At 42.0% G+C, this 15,370-nt stretch overlaps 1 protein-coding gene across 2 annotated transcripts in view; it reads left to right on the top strand.

Moving 5' to 3' along the window:
- Positions 1–15,370, top strand: part of LOC109899936 (vinculin) — a 76,561-nt gene that overhangs the window by 20,119 nt on the left and 41,072 nt on the right. The window lies entirely within an intron of this gene.

The following is a 15,370-nucleotide window of genomic DNA, read 5'->3' as shown; positions in this document are numbered from 1 at the left end:
CTTTTCTGCTCTTTTGCACACCGATATCTCTACTTGCTCATCATCATCTGCTCATTTATCACTCCAGTGTTAATCTGCTAAATTGTAATTCTTCGCTACTATGGCCTATTTATTGCCTACCTCCTCATGCCTTTTGCACACACTGTATCTAGACTTTCTTTTTTTCTACTGTGTCATTGACTTGTTTATTGTGTTATTGGCTTGCATATTGTTTATTCCATGTTATTCCATGTGTAACTTTGTGTTGTTGTCTGTGTCACACTGCTTTGCTTTATCTTGGCCAGGTCACAGTTGTCAATGAGAACTTGTTCTCAACTAGCCTACCTGGTTAAATAAGTCATTTTTCCAACAATTGTTTACAGACAGATTATTTCACTTATAATTCACTGTATCACAATTCCAGTGGGCATACATTTACATATGCTAAGTTGACTGTGCCTTTTAAATTCCAGAAAATGATGTCACGGCTTTAGAAGCTTCTGATAGGCTAATTGACATAATTTTAGTCAATTGGAGGGGCACATGTGGATGTATTTCAAGGTCTATCTTGACATCATGGGAAAATCAAAACAAATCAGCAAAGACCTCCACAGGTCTGGTTCATTCTTGGGAGCAATTTCCAAACACCTGAAGGTACCATGCTCATCTGTACAAACAACAGTACACAAGTATAAACACCATGAGACCACACTGCCTTCATACCGCTCAGGAAGGAGACGCGTTCTGTCGCCTAGAGATGAACGTACTTTGGTGCAAAAAGTGCAAATCAATCCCAGAACAAGGACCTTGTGAAGATGCTGGAGGAAACACGTACAAAAGTATCTATATCCACAGTAAAACGAGTCCAATATCGACATAACTTGTTAGGCCGCTCAGCAAGGAAGAATCCACAGCTCCAAAACCACCATAAAAAAGCCAGACTATGGTTTGCAATTGCAAATGGGGACAAAGATCGTACTTTTTGGAGAAATGTCCTCTGGTCGGATGTAACAAAAACAGAACTGTTTGGCCATAATGACCATCGTTATGTTTGGAGGAAAAAGGGGGAGGCTTGCAAGCCGAAGAACACCATCCCAACCGTGAAGCACATGGGTGGCAGCATCATGTTGTGGGGGTGCTTTGCTGCTGGAGGGACTGGTGCACTTCACAAAATAGATGGTATCATGAGGGAAGAAAACTATGTGGATATATTGAAGCAACATCTCAAGACATCAATCAGTCAGAAAGTTAAAGCTTGGTCGCAAATGGGTCTTCCAAATGGACAATGACCCCAATCATACTTCCAAAGTTGTGGCAAAATGGCTTAAGGACGTCAAGGTATTGGAGTGGCCATCACAAAGCCCTGACCTCAATCCAAAAGAATATTTGTGGGCTGAACTGAAAAAACGTGTGCGAGCAAGGACGCCTGCAAACCTGACTCAGTTACACCAGCTCTGTCAGGAGGAATGGGCCAAAATTCATCCAACTTATTGTAGGAAGCTTGTGGAAGGCTACCCGAAACGTTTTAACCAAGTTAAACCATTTAAAGGCAATGCTACCAAATACTAATTGAGTGTATGTAAACTTCTGACCGACCTTCTGAAAGAATTTAAAGCTGAAATAAATTATTCTCTCTACTATTATTCTGACATTTCACATTCTTAAAATAGATCAGTTAGGATCACCACTTTAAGACAGGGAATTTTTACTAGGATTAAATGTCAGGAATTGTGAAAAACTGAGTTTTAATGAATTTGTCTAAGGTGTATGTCAACTTCCGACTTCAACTGTACATAACGTAGGTACATGACGTAATGACGCCATGTTCAATTTAGTGCTACACGTGTAACAAAGCATTCCTAAGCTAGCCCACAATGTCTGCTGTGTGGATCGAGCAGTCAACAAGTCGACCAGTCATTTGAAAGAGTAAGAACATTTCTGCGAGACAACTCAAAGGCGAAATCCATTAACGGCAAGATAATAGAATTCATTGCCCTTGACAATCAATCGTTCTCTGTTGTGGGTTATGTTGGCTTACACCGACTGGTCGAGCGCCAGTACACACTACCAAGTGAGCTATTTTTCGGATTTTGCTCTACCCGAGTTACACAGTAATAGCGTCACTGCTATTAGCTTCACAACTGACATTTGGACCAGCCCCATAAGCATGCTGAGTCTGACAGCACAGTGGGTTGTCAAGGATTTCGTACTGAGGAAAGTCATGCACATGTATGCGCTCGTTGTCATACCGCTGCTGCCATTTCAATGGCATTAGAGAACACATTTGAAATGTGGAAACATGGTCACACTAGCTATCTCCAATCGAACAACAGACTCGAGAAATGAGCTCATCAACTGCGCCTGCAGCAGACGTGATACCCTCTGTCATGTAATTGAAACGCCTGCTCAACAAAACTGAGGAAACAGGCTGTGAACAAGCGATTTGGTGGCATTCTCTCTTTGCTGTGTCGCCACCATGCTCAATGCTATGTACAAGGATCGCTACTTCGATGCAGACAAGAAACAGGGTTTACGTGAAATGTTAGCTGGACAAGATGGAAACGGACACAGTGACACTGTGCACCGAAGAAGAGAGGCCACGGACAGACAGAGCTGATACTTCACTGCTTGACATGCACGATGAAATCCTGGTTGAGAATGAAACAACCGAACAAATGAACAACGAAACAGCACAGCAAGTAAGTGAAAGAAATAGGTTTTTGTTTATGTTTTACTGATAATGGGGACATACGTAATAGCTGCATAATCTGGACCTCTACTTATCAGCCGGTCTAGACAATCTGGACCCTCTCTTTCTAAAATTATCTGCCAAAATTGTTGCAACCCCTATTACTATCCTGTTCAACTTCTCTTTCATACCGTCTGAGATTCCCAAAGATTGGAAAGCTGCCACAATTATCCCCCTCTTCAAAGGGGGGGACACTCTTGACCCAAACTGCTACAGACCTATATCTATCCTAGCCTGCCTTTCTAAGGTCTTCGAAAGCCAAGTTAACAAACAGATTACCGACCATTTCGAATCCCACCATACCTTCTCCGGTATGCAATCTGGTTTCAGAGCTGGTCATGGGTGCACCTCAGCCCCGCTCAAGGTCCTAAACGATATCATAACCGCCATCGATAAGAGACATTACTGTGCAGGCGTATTCATCGGCCTGGCCAAGGCTTTCGACTCTGTTAATCACCACATTCTTATCGGCAGACTCAACAGCCTTGGTTTCTCAAATGACTGCCTTGCCCGGTTCACAAACTACTTCTCTGATAGAGTCCGGTGTGTGAAATCGGAGGAACTGTTGACCTCTGGCAGTCTCTATGGGGGTGCCACAGGGTTCAATTCTTGGGCCGAATCTCTTCTCTGGATACATAAATGATGTCGCTCTTGCTGCGTGTGATTCTCTGATCCAACTCTACGCAGACGACACCATTCTGTATACTTCCGGCCCTTCTTTGGACACTGTGATAACCTCCAGATGAGCTTCAATGCCATACATACCTTCACTCATGCTGCCAAACATACCCTCGTAAAACTGACCATACTACCGATCCTTGACTTTGGCGATGTCCTCTACAAAATAGCCTCCAACACTCTACTCAGACTGCATCCAATTTGTTATCACAGTGCCATCCGTTTTTGTCACCAAAGCCCCATACACTACCCACCATTGCGACCTGTACGCTCTTGTTGGCTGGCCCTCGCTTCGTACTCGTCGCCAAACCCACTGGCTCCAGGTCATCTACAAGTCTTTGCTAGGTAAAGCTCCGCCTTATCTCAGCTCACTGGACACCATAGAAGCACCCACCCGTAGCACCCACCCATATCTCACTGGTCACCCCCAAAGCCAATTCCTCCTTTGGCCGCCTCTCCTTCCAGTTCTCTGCTGCCAATGACTGGAAGGAACCGCAAAAATCACTGAAGCTGGAGACTCATATCTCCCTCACAAGCTTTAAGCACCAGCTGTCAGAGCAGCTCACAGATCACTGCACCTGCACATAGCCCATCTGTTAATAGGCCATTGAACTACCTCATCCCCATACATGAATGTTCTGCACATCTATCTATCACTCTTTTATTAATTTATTTTATTTCACCTTTATTTAACCAGGTAGGCTAGTTGAGAACAAGTTCTCATTTGCAACTGCGACCTAATTGGTATATTAGGTATACTTTAATTGGTATATTGTAATTACTTTGCCATCATGGCCTATTTATAGCCTTACCTCCCTTATCTTACCACATTTGCACACACTGTATATCGACTTTTTCTACTGTATTATTGATTGTATGTTTGTTTATTCCATGTGTAACTCTGTTGTTGTATCTGTCAAACTACTTTTCTTTATCTTGGCTAGGTTGCAGTTGTAAATAAGAACTTGTTCTCAACTAGCCTACCTGGTTAAATAAAGGTGAAAGAAAAAAAGAAAGAGGGGACCAGCTCCATATTAATGCCCATGATTTTGGAATGAGATGTTCGACGAGCAGGTGTGTAAACATTATTTTGGTCATGTGCACCCCCCTATCGTGTTGCCCAAAGTGGTAAAACACATTTTTTTATTCATATATCAATTTCTCCTATATCATGCCTTAATTGGGCAAAAGTAAATATAATAAGAATAAAGAGAGCCAGCAACGGAAATAAAAGTGCAGTGTGTTTACAATTTCAGCATCTTAGGCTGTAAAACATTTGATCTCTCCCAGTCTTTTTTTCACGTGGGACATTTAAATTCTTCCCATTTACTCAGGCCTTTATAGCCTGTCGGCTGGGGAGCATTCAAAAAGAATTGTCCAGATCATAGCAAGCTTCCCTTGTCAGTTCGTTTCTTAAACAAAACAGATCATGGCTATAGCCTGCCAATTAATGAGTTGTCATTTAGGCTGCATGGCCAATAGTCATTAAAGTGTTATTCATTTGGACAGATCACCTAAGTGGTGCTGTAATTGTCTTTTCAATAGGCGTGTGATTTTAACATTTTAGTCATTTAGCAGACGCTCTTATCCAAAGAAGCTTGCAGGAGTGATTAGGCCTTGCTCAAGGTCACAGCCAGATTTTTCACCTAGTCGGTTCGGGGAAACTGTCAGTTAATGGCTCAATGCTCTTAATCGGAGAAGCCATTAACAGCATATACCTTCCTCTTTTGTTTATTTTGATGTGGTGGGGTGTACTGTAATAGTCCAATAGGCCCATGCCCCATCTGTCGTACATCGTCGGTTGGAAAGCTGTCCTGTAGTCTATACAGTTCATCCAATGCCATTTCCACCGTTTTCCTTGTCCAGGTTATCCAGGAATCGGGTAGCTTCTTTTGCTTATTTCAGTGTTATGCCTCTTTCCTTCCATTTGACCCGTAGTTGTGCGGGGTTCTCTCTGTTTCATGTGGAGATTTCTGCTCATGTCAGTGTTGATGTAGCTAGATCCGATGGCCCTCATACAACAAAGGTCCGACTCCTTTTTTGGGGGGCATTGATGGCCAGTCGTAGAACTTTAGCTTTGTCCCTATAGCTAAGGAACTTTGCGATGATGCCCCTTGGTTTGCTGCTCGTGTCCCCTGTTTGATGTGCTCGTTCGATTGTGGGAGCCCTTGTGAAGTTCTCCTGGCCCAGTAGTTATAGTTGTCACGACCCTGGTCTTAGTATTTTGTGTTTATATATTTATTTGGTCAGGTCAGGGTGTGACATGGGTTTATTTTGTGTTGTGTTTTTGTATTGGGGTTTTAGTAGGTATTGGGATTGTGGCTGAGTAGGGGTGTCTAGCATAGTCTATGGCTGCCTGAGGTTCTCAATCAGAGTCAGGTGATTCTCGTTGTCTCTGATTGGGAACCATATTTAGGTAGCCTGGGTTTCACTGTGTGTTTGTGGGTGATTGTTCCTGTCTTTGTGTTTGCACCAGATAGGGCTGTTTCGGTTTTCATTATTTCATTTTGTTAGTTTTGTAGTTTCTGTATGTATAGGTTTTTCTTCATTAAAATATATCATGAATCATCATCACGCTGCATTTTGGTCCGATCCTTGTTCTACCTCTTCGTCAGAGGAGGAGATAGAAGAGAGCCGTAACAATAGTATTACCTTTTCCAGTAATTCTTCCATTCCAGTTGTTCCACAGCATTCGGGGAAACCTACGAAATGAAGATTTGAACAACGACTGAAGTCCTCCGTCCCGTTTAATCTTTAGTAAGCCTGTAATTATGTATTTTTGTTCAGATGTGGTTTTCTGGCGATTTTCTTGCGCGTTTTTCTCCAGGGTTAAGACAATTTCGGCCTCCAAGTGTTTGCCTACTTCAGTCATATCAGGGATTCCCACCTTGATTTCTTTATTTTCTTTACATCAGATATTTTCTTAATCCGCTTAGACAGTTTCTCATTGCCAGTGCAAATTTCTGTTAGTAGTGTCTCTAAAACCACTTCAGTCGAATTGCCAGCTACAGTACTTGGTCCTTGGTCGCATTGTTTGTCTCTATTTCTCGATTTAGTATTTGCCCTAATGTGCAGTTGCCAACATAACGTTTCAGTTATTTCTTAACTTTACTTAACTTTGCTTTCCTATTTAAGAGGCATATTTTAGTAAAGAAAGGAAAAGCCAAACGGATCACCTTCACCTGACTACCTCATGGTCGCCCTAATGAGGAGCTGTTAGTGCTGAAGCCTCTGCAGATTGTTACAGAAAATGAATCTCTTTGCTTCTTCACTTCACGTGTCACACATGCTTCCTGTGATTAGGAACATGTTTGGATACTACATCCTTTTGCTATTACACAGTTAATGGCAAATACGTTCCTTCTATAACACGTTCAGAGCGAGCGATTTTTCTAGATGTCAATGAGGACACTTACTTAGGCCTAATAGAATGTTACCATATAAAGAACCAGCCTAGCATCTGGTGCTAGCACCCCCTCTGAAAACCAGGCTGTGTCTTTCTCTCTGTGTCACTGCCTCAGTCCTCCAGGCTTTGAGTGGCATTTCTTCTCTCTGTCTTCTCTGTGAGTGCATGTCAACAAGGCCTTGTCTGTTCCCTCGGCCCGTCCACTTTATCTAGCTCATTCACAATGCAAGGGTTTAGTCCTCACATCACTGCACTGGTCTGTTCTGTTCTATTGGCAGTTGGAAATAGGGCCCTGGCTGGCTAGTAGGCCTGCTTGACATCAGGTTGTTTGGTGTGACATCATACTGCCACAATGACCGTCTGGGTCAGTCGAAAGACTTAGTCTGAATATAATTTATTTTGCAGTGTGCGGGTAGAACCCCTCTCTTGAAATGAAGAATTTCCAACCATTACATAACCACCACTGCTCTTTTTGCACTTTAGAAAAGTTAGATTCAAAGAGTAGCCTACCTCAGACCTGAAGGTCTGTGTGCGTTGTGGTTCAGGAAACGTGTATGTTGCCTATTCCCTCCTAGTCTTAGTATTGAAGTCAATGTACCCAGAGGAGGATGGAAGCTAGCTGTCCTCCGGCTACACTATGGTGCTACCTTAGAGTGTTGCTACTGTAAGACCGTCTTAGTGAAAAACAGCTTAGCCTTTTGTTAATCACCCTGTCATCTCAGATTTTGAAATTATGCTTTACAGCCAAAGCAAGACAATTATTAGACATTATGTCCAGCTAGCAGCAGGAAGCTTGGTCACGAAAATCAGAAATGCAATCAAATTACCTTTGATGGGCTTCGGATGTTTTCACTCACGAGACTCCCAGTTAGACAGCAAATGTTCCTTTTGTTCCATAAAGATTATTTTTATAGCCAAAATACATCCGTTTCTTGTCCACGTTTTGTTGAGAAATCCACCGGAAATTGTGGTCACGACAACGCCAAAAAAAATCTCAAAATTAGATCCATAATATCGACAGAAACATGGCAAACATTTTTTATAATCAATCCTCAAGGTGTTTTTCAAATATCTATTCGATAATATATCAACCGGGACAATTGGCTTTTCAGTAGGAGAGAGAGGAAAAATGACTACCTCTGTCTTTTACGCAAGAATCACTCTGAGAGCCCTCAGCTGGCCACTTACGCAATGTAGTCGTTTACGCTAATTCTTCAACATAAAGTCGTGAAACTACGTCACAATGCTGTAGACACCTTAGGGAATACGTAGAAAAGGAATCTGGTTGATATCCCTTTCAGTAGCCTATAGGGGTACATAGGAAGACAACAGTTTCAAAACATGAGTCACTTCCTGATTGGATTTTTCTTAGGCTTTCACCTGCAATATCAGTTATATTATACTCACAGACAATATTTTTACAGTTTTGGAAACTTTAGTGTTTTCTATCCTAAGCTGCCAATATGCATATTCTAGCATCTGGTCCTGAGAAAATAGGCGGTTTACTTTGGGAACGTTATTTTTCCAAAAATGAAAATAGTGCCTCCTAGTTTCAAGAGGTTAAAATTAATCACTTACCTTTGATCTTCATCTGGTGGCACTCCCAGGTCTCCATGTTAGACAAATGTTTGTTTTGTTCGATAATGTCACTCTTTATGACCAAATACCTCCTTTTTGTTTGCATGTTTTGTCCAGTAATCCAAATGCTTATTAAGGCACGTGCACTAATAAGTCCAGACAAAAAGTTTTTAAAAACTACAATAAAAGTTAGTAGAAACATGCCTGTTACTCAGGCCCAGAAGCTAGGATATGCATTTAATTGGTAGATTTGGATAGAAAACACTCTAAAGTTTCTGCAACTGTTAAAATAATGCCTGTGAGTATAACAGAACTGATATGGCAGGCAAAAACCAGAGAACAAAGCTTCCAAAAAAATATAGAATCCAGCCTACCACTGTTTCCAATGGCTGTCATGTTTAATATGAGGCGAACATCTCCAAGATTGCAGTTCCTAGCGCTTCCACTAGATGTCAACAGTCGTTAGAAAGAGTTTCAGGCTTGTTTTTAGAAAAATTTGCTAGAATTGGTAGTTTTTCTAAGTGGCTGTAGTGTTTTCATGTGTGTGGATGAGAGCGCCTTCTTTGTTGTTTCATAACAGACAACTGCAAGCAAACTGGTCACACCATATGTCCCAGAGCGGTGGGGCAATTTTTTACCCCCTGGGGTCTGGAATTTTTCCTTATATGTTAACCTAACTAGGAAAACTCTGGACCTTTTCATAAGGTATGACAGTGATTAATCAGTCGTTAAAAGGTTTTATATGGTCTATGATGGGACCAGTTTTTCCCTAATCAGGTCACATGGTTTAAAAACTCCTGGCCCTGGGTTGGATGAAAACCTGTTAAACTGCAGCTACCTGATTTGTTCATATAAATTATATTTAGAGTAGATTAGTGTAATGGTTTTCTTCATCTGAAGGAGAGGCGGACCAAAGCGCAGCGTGGTGGTTATTCATATTCTTTAATTTATAAAGAAACTACACATGAGATAACTAACAAAAACAACAAATGTGAGAAAACCTAAAACAGTCCCATCTGATGCAAACACAAAGACAGGAACAATCACCCACCAACACACAGTGAAACCCAGGCTACCTAAGTATGATTCTCAATCAGAGACAACTAATGACACCTGCCTCTGATTGAGAACCATACTAGGCCGAAACATAGAAATACCCAAATTATAGAAAAACAAACAGACTGCCCACCCAACTCACGCCCTGACCATACTAACTAAATACAAAACACAGGAAATAAAGGTCAGAACGTGACAATTAGGAGGGGGATTTCCTCTACCCAGACACATAGACAACAACTGATAGAGAATAGAACTTACAGGGCTGAGCTTGCTTTATGCATGTTTGCATCATGCAGGCTGTAGCAACTGTAGGCTTTATAAAACATGTACTCACATCTGTCATCGCTATTATGTTGATGAATTGTTTCCAGTTAATCATTTTGAACCCAGCCAGCCCAATTTGGAATATATACAAAATTTGATCACATTCACATTTTCCCCTGACACACAAATTGAGTGTAAATACATTAAATTACATTACCAATTAGTTTACCCTGACCAGATGGACAGGACGCATAGGCTGTATGCAGCTCCTCTTATTAATTATCAGACTGAAAAATGATCTTGTTTTCATCCCATACAGCATGTCAGATTTCTAATGTTTAGCTGTAGTCTAGGTTCCTGCAACATTTATGTCATGGGTTTTTGCTTGTCCGGACTAATTATGTGTTATCATCTTTATTAAATTAACACTGGAGGAAAGTGGAAAGTATACTTGAGCGCCCAAGAAAGAATATGCTGTGTTAACCTCTCTCTTTAATCTAACTTTTAATGGATGATGCGATGGAAGCTATCAAATCATTCTGAATTATTTTCAACATCCCAGAAAAGACAGTAGAAATGTCCATTTGTTCGGCAAGTAAAGCATTGTATCATGCAATTACCTCTGCAAGCTCCTTGTAGTTACACTTGTTGGCGGAACTTTCCCTCTCGTCGTGTCCTCTAAAAGCAAATTATTACATGCCCAAAAACGCAGTGGTGTTGATAAGCAGCTTAATAACATCCATGTTTCTTCTTACTTTCTCATTGTGTTGCGTAGTTTGAATATGCAGACCTTCGTCATAATCGATGTAGCTTCTTCCCAGAATCTTGAATCCGATGTGGGCATTTGTATGCTCCCTGCTTTTGTTTAGCCATTTAGCTAAACTATCGATGTTCTTCAGATTACTGCACCCACCTTTCGACCAAGGCTCAGACTTTCCAAAAATCAGGCAAGACCAGCAATACAGGCGGCTTGATGAAAGGCTCCCTGTTGACCAGATATACTTTTGATACCAGTTAGTATTGAACACCCTCACCTTTTCATCCTTCTTCATGAAACTGATCTCAGGCAGAGGTCGACCCTCACTTTTAATTCAGATCTTTTCCGTGTACCCCAGAGAATGAAATGGGTTCTTCAACAAAATGTCCACAGCATCTTCGGCAATGTTGGCCATTCTACCATTCTGGCGGAGAAAACTGCCCTCTCCCGCTGCTAGCTAGCTACTGAAATTAGCAAGACAAATGTAAATTAATTGCACTAACTGGACACAAAAATAAAGTTCTAAAACCAAGAAAACAATTTATAATATACCACCTCCGTCTCCTGTAATTTTAAAATGCTAAACTGTCACTCTTCACTCTTAATCTCTATCCAACAATGACACCATTCTATGATTGGATGGACAACATGTCAGTTTATACCGCAAAAGCTGTGATTGATTGGAGGACACCCTCCGGAAGTGGTCATAATTATCATGTATGTCTGTGGAAGGGGGAGGCCAACGAGCCTCCGAAGTTTTGTATTGAAGTCAATGTAGCCAGAGGAGGGCGGAAGCTAGATGTCCTCTGGCTACACCATGGTGCTACCCCAGACAGTGCTGTTGAAGTTACTGTAGACCTTTATTGGAAAACAGTGTATTTTAATCATATACAAATATATTTAGTCTAGTTTTTATCTAAAAAGTCTAACATATTTGAATCTTTAACAATTATTATAATTTTTTTTTATTCACTGAGGAGGATGGTCCTCCCCTTCCTCTTTTGAGGAGCCTCCACTGTCCCACACACACCAAGCGCCACCCCTATCACACAAGCACCACAATTACGCTTCCTCGCTGTTAGTCACAAAGTTTTCATGCTTTTCTGTTAGGTCAATTGTTCCAAACAAGAACCATGCTGCTTTCCACTTTGTTTCATAATATAAGTAATTCCATTTCAAACCCCTTGACTTTTTATGTTACAGCCTTATTCTGAAGTGGTTTAATAAAAAATAAATCTACACACAATACCCCATAAGGACAAAGCAAAAACAGGTTTATTTTTGGGGATGTTTTTTATTCAAATAAAAAACAAACACTTTATTTACACAAGTATTCAGACCCTTTGCTATGTGACTCAAAATTGAGCTCAGGTGCATCCTGTTTCTATTGATCATCCTTGAGATGTTTCTACAACTTGATTGGAGTCCACCTGCGGTAAATTACATTGATCGGACATGATTTGGAAAGGCACACACGTGTCTATATAAGGTCCCAGAGTTGACAGTGCATGTCAGAGCAAAAACCAAGCCATGAGGTTGAAGGACTTGTCCGTAGAGCTCCGAGACAGGATTGTGTCGAGGCACAGATCTGTGGAAGGATACCAAAACATTTCTGCAACATTTAAGGTCCCCAAGAACACAATGGCTTCCATCATTCTTAAATGGAAGAAGTTTAGAACCACCAAGACTCTTCCTAGAGCTGGCCGGCTGGCCAAACTGAGCACTCGAGGGAGAAGGACCTTGGTCAGGGAGGTGACCAATAAGATGGGAAAAACTTCTAAGGGGACAACCATCTCTTCAGCACTCCACCAATCAGGCATTTATGGTAGAGTGGCCAGATGGAAGCCACTCCTCAGTACAAGGCTCTTGACAGCCCGCTTGGAGTTTGCCAAAAGGCACCTAAAGGACTGACCATGAGAAACAAGACTTTTGATCTGAGGAAACCAAGATTGAACTATTTAGCCTGAATGCCAAGCGTCACGTCTGGAGGAAACCTGGCGCCATCCCAACAGTGATGCATGGTGGTGGCAGCATCACGCTGTGGGCATGTTTTTCAGCAGCAGGGACTGGGAGACTAGTCAGGATCGAGGGAAAGATGAACGGAGCACTGAGCAATCCTTGATGAAAACCTGCTCCAGAGCGCTCAGGACCTCAGACTGGGGTGAATGTTCACCTTCCAACAGGACAACGACCCGAAGCGCACAGCCAAGAAAATGCAGGAGTGGCTTTGGGACAAGTCTCTGAATGTCCTTGAGTGGTCCAGCCATTGCCCGGACTTAAACCTCATCAAACATCTCTGGAGAGACCTGACAATAGCTGTGCAGCAACGCTCCCCATCCAACCTGGCAGGCTTGAGAGGATCTGCAGAGAAGAATGGGAAAAATTCCCCAAATACAGGTGTGCCAAGCTTGTAGCGTCATACGCAAAAAGACTCAAGGCTGTAATTGCTGCCAAAGGTGCTTCAACAAAGTACTGAGTAAAGGGTCTTAATACTTAGGTAAATGTGATATTTCCGTTTTTTTTTTAAAGGAGACACATTTAATCCATTTTAGAATAAGACTGTAACGTCACAAAATGTTGAAAAAGTGAAGGTGTCTGATTACTTTCCGAATACACTGTATATCATCACAAAGTAGTCGCAATTCAACGGCTCAAACACATATGTGGTCTACAGTCAACCACGGATTACAAAAAAGGCAGCTTCTTGTCGAATTCTTAATCCGGTTCTGCCCAGAGAAGCCTCACTCACACTGGGCGGCTGGAATGGGCAGCACCAGCATAAGCTGCATCAGCTCCAGTATGTTCTAGGGAAAATATATCTTTCAATTTCATTTAAACTCTTATCATGCATGTAACTTATCAAAACCAACCATAGAGGGATACCATACATAACCAATCAGGACTGTTAGCCTACCTTGTAATCGTCCCTGTAGGGGTCCTTTGTCAACATGGTCTTCCACAGGCCACTGTAGAACTTGTCCTTGAAACTGTGGCTGACCAGGATTTTCAGCCCCTGCCACTCATCCTGGATTGGAGCCATGTTGCACCCCGATCTGCAGGATTGAACAGAGCAAGTGAGTTTGCAAATATGCAAACATAACATGTGTCTCATATGGCCATGTAGTGTCAAGTAAATTCTTACCTCTCTAGAGGCTCCTTGAATGCCTCATCAGGTCTGCCACACCATCATCGCCAAAGGTGAGAAGGCTGGCCTGGTCTTCTGGCCATGTGTCAGTGTTTAGCACTCTGAAAGATTCCACTGGGGTCTGGACACCCTTATTGCATAACGCAATACTGGGGGCAAACTACCTGCCTTCCAGGACACCTACAGCACCTGATGTCACAGGAAGGCCAAAATATCATCAAGGACAACAACCACCCGAGCCACTGCCTGTTCACCCCGCTTCCATCCAGAAGGCGAGATCAGTACGGGTGCATCAAAGCAAGAACCAAGAGACTGAAAAACAGCTTCTATCTAAAGGCCATCAGACTGTTAAACAGCCACCACTAACATTGAGTGGCTGCTGGCAACACACAGACTCAAATCTCTGGCCACTTTAATAAATGGATTTAATAAAGGTATCACTAGTCACTTTAAATACTGCCACTTTAATAATGTCTACATATCCTACATTACTCATCTAATATTTGTATATACTGTATTCTATACCACCTACTGCATCTTGCCTATGCCGCACGGCCATCGCTCATCCATATATCTATACTCACCTATTCATCCCTTTACTGTGTATAAGGTAGTCATTTTGAATTTGTTAGATAACTCGTTAGATATTACTGCACAGTCGGAACTAGAAGACAAGCATTTCGCTACACTTGCATTAACATCTGCTAACCATTTGTATGTGGCCAATAAGATTTGATTTGATCAAATTGCAATATTTGGTGCAGCCCTATACTGGTACTGTAACTTTTGTCCACTGAGCATTTATAAATTAAACAAAGAGCGAATGCCAGGCTAAATCTAAAGTAACTGCTCAGCTCTCTCTGTGAGGTGGCAGCTAGCATAAAAACAACTATCCAGGGTTCCAGGGTAGTTACAGGGCCGTTCAACTAAAGGTTAGGGGAACAGGGGAGAGTCCTTTTTAGATGTAGGACACACAAACCAACTGAGTGGATTTGAACTAAAGGGCAGGAGAGAGTCCTGTTCAGTAACTTACTTCCAATTGACCGATGAAACCAATGTGCTTCGGTCCAACTCGGACCACACTATAGTACATCAGCTTTCTGGAATGTCTGTGCTGCTCACGGTCTCGAGCTGAGCTGGTTACTGTTGAAGCATCCTTGAGCTTTCACCTCACATTCCTAATAACTACTAGGGTCAGGAGTTTTTGGTTTGTAACTTTATGACATGACCTGGAAGAGTCCTGGGGCCCATTCTCTCTCAGCATCTCTCCACTTTTAGCCTGGCATCAACCTTTGTGTTTAATTGACGAACGGTGGTGTTGGACGCTCTACTTCCACAGTCCCACTGGACCAATGAGAAGACAGTAATGTGCTTCTGGCTCTGCCCCATGCAGACTCCATGACGTCAGCTTCCTGGAAAGAATGGTCACTGACTGTGATGAACTGGTGGAGCAGTGAAGAGTAGAGTCTCACCACCTCACCACTAATGTCCCATTCCTAATAACCAGGTTCAGGATTTTTTTTGTGGACTTTGTGACCTGGCCTGAAACAACCCTACTAATACTCATGAACATACTACAAATTGTAGAACATTATTTTGTTAAGTTTATTATGCAACTTCATTATAATTTCCCTTTGTATCAAAGTTCCCAAAATTCCTTACTTTTAGATACACCAGTGTAGCTGATGAAGTTGTGGTCGTAGTATCAAGTTGAAGTCGTGGTGCTTGTTAACTGGAGTTGTAGTGGGCATGTTA

Source organism: Oncorhynchus kisutch, linkage group LG11, assembly GCF_002021735.2.
Source record: "Oncorhynchus kisutch isolate 150728-3 linkage group LG11, Okis_V2, whole genome shotgun sequence".
In the NCBI taxonomy this organism is placed as follows: Eukaryota; Metazoa; Chordata; class Actinopteri; order Salmoniformes; family Salmonidae; genus Oncorhynchus; species Oncorhynchus kisutch.
This window is presented reverse-complemented; position numbering and strand designations above follow the sequence as displayed.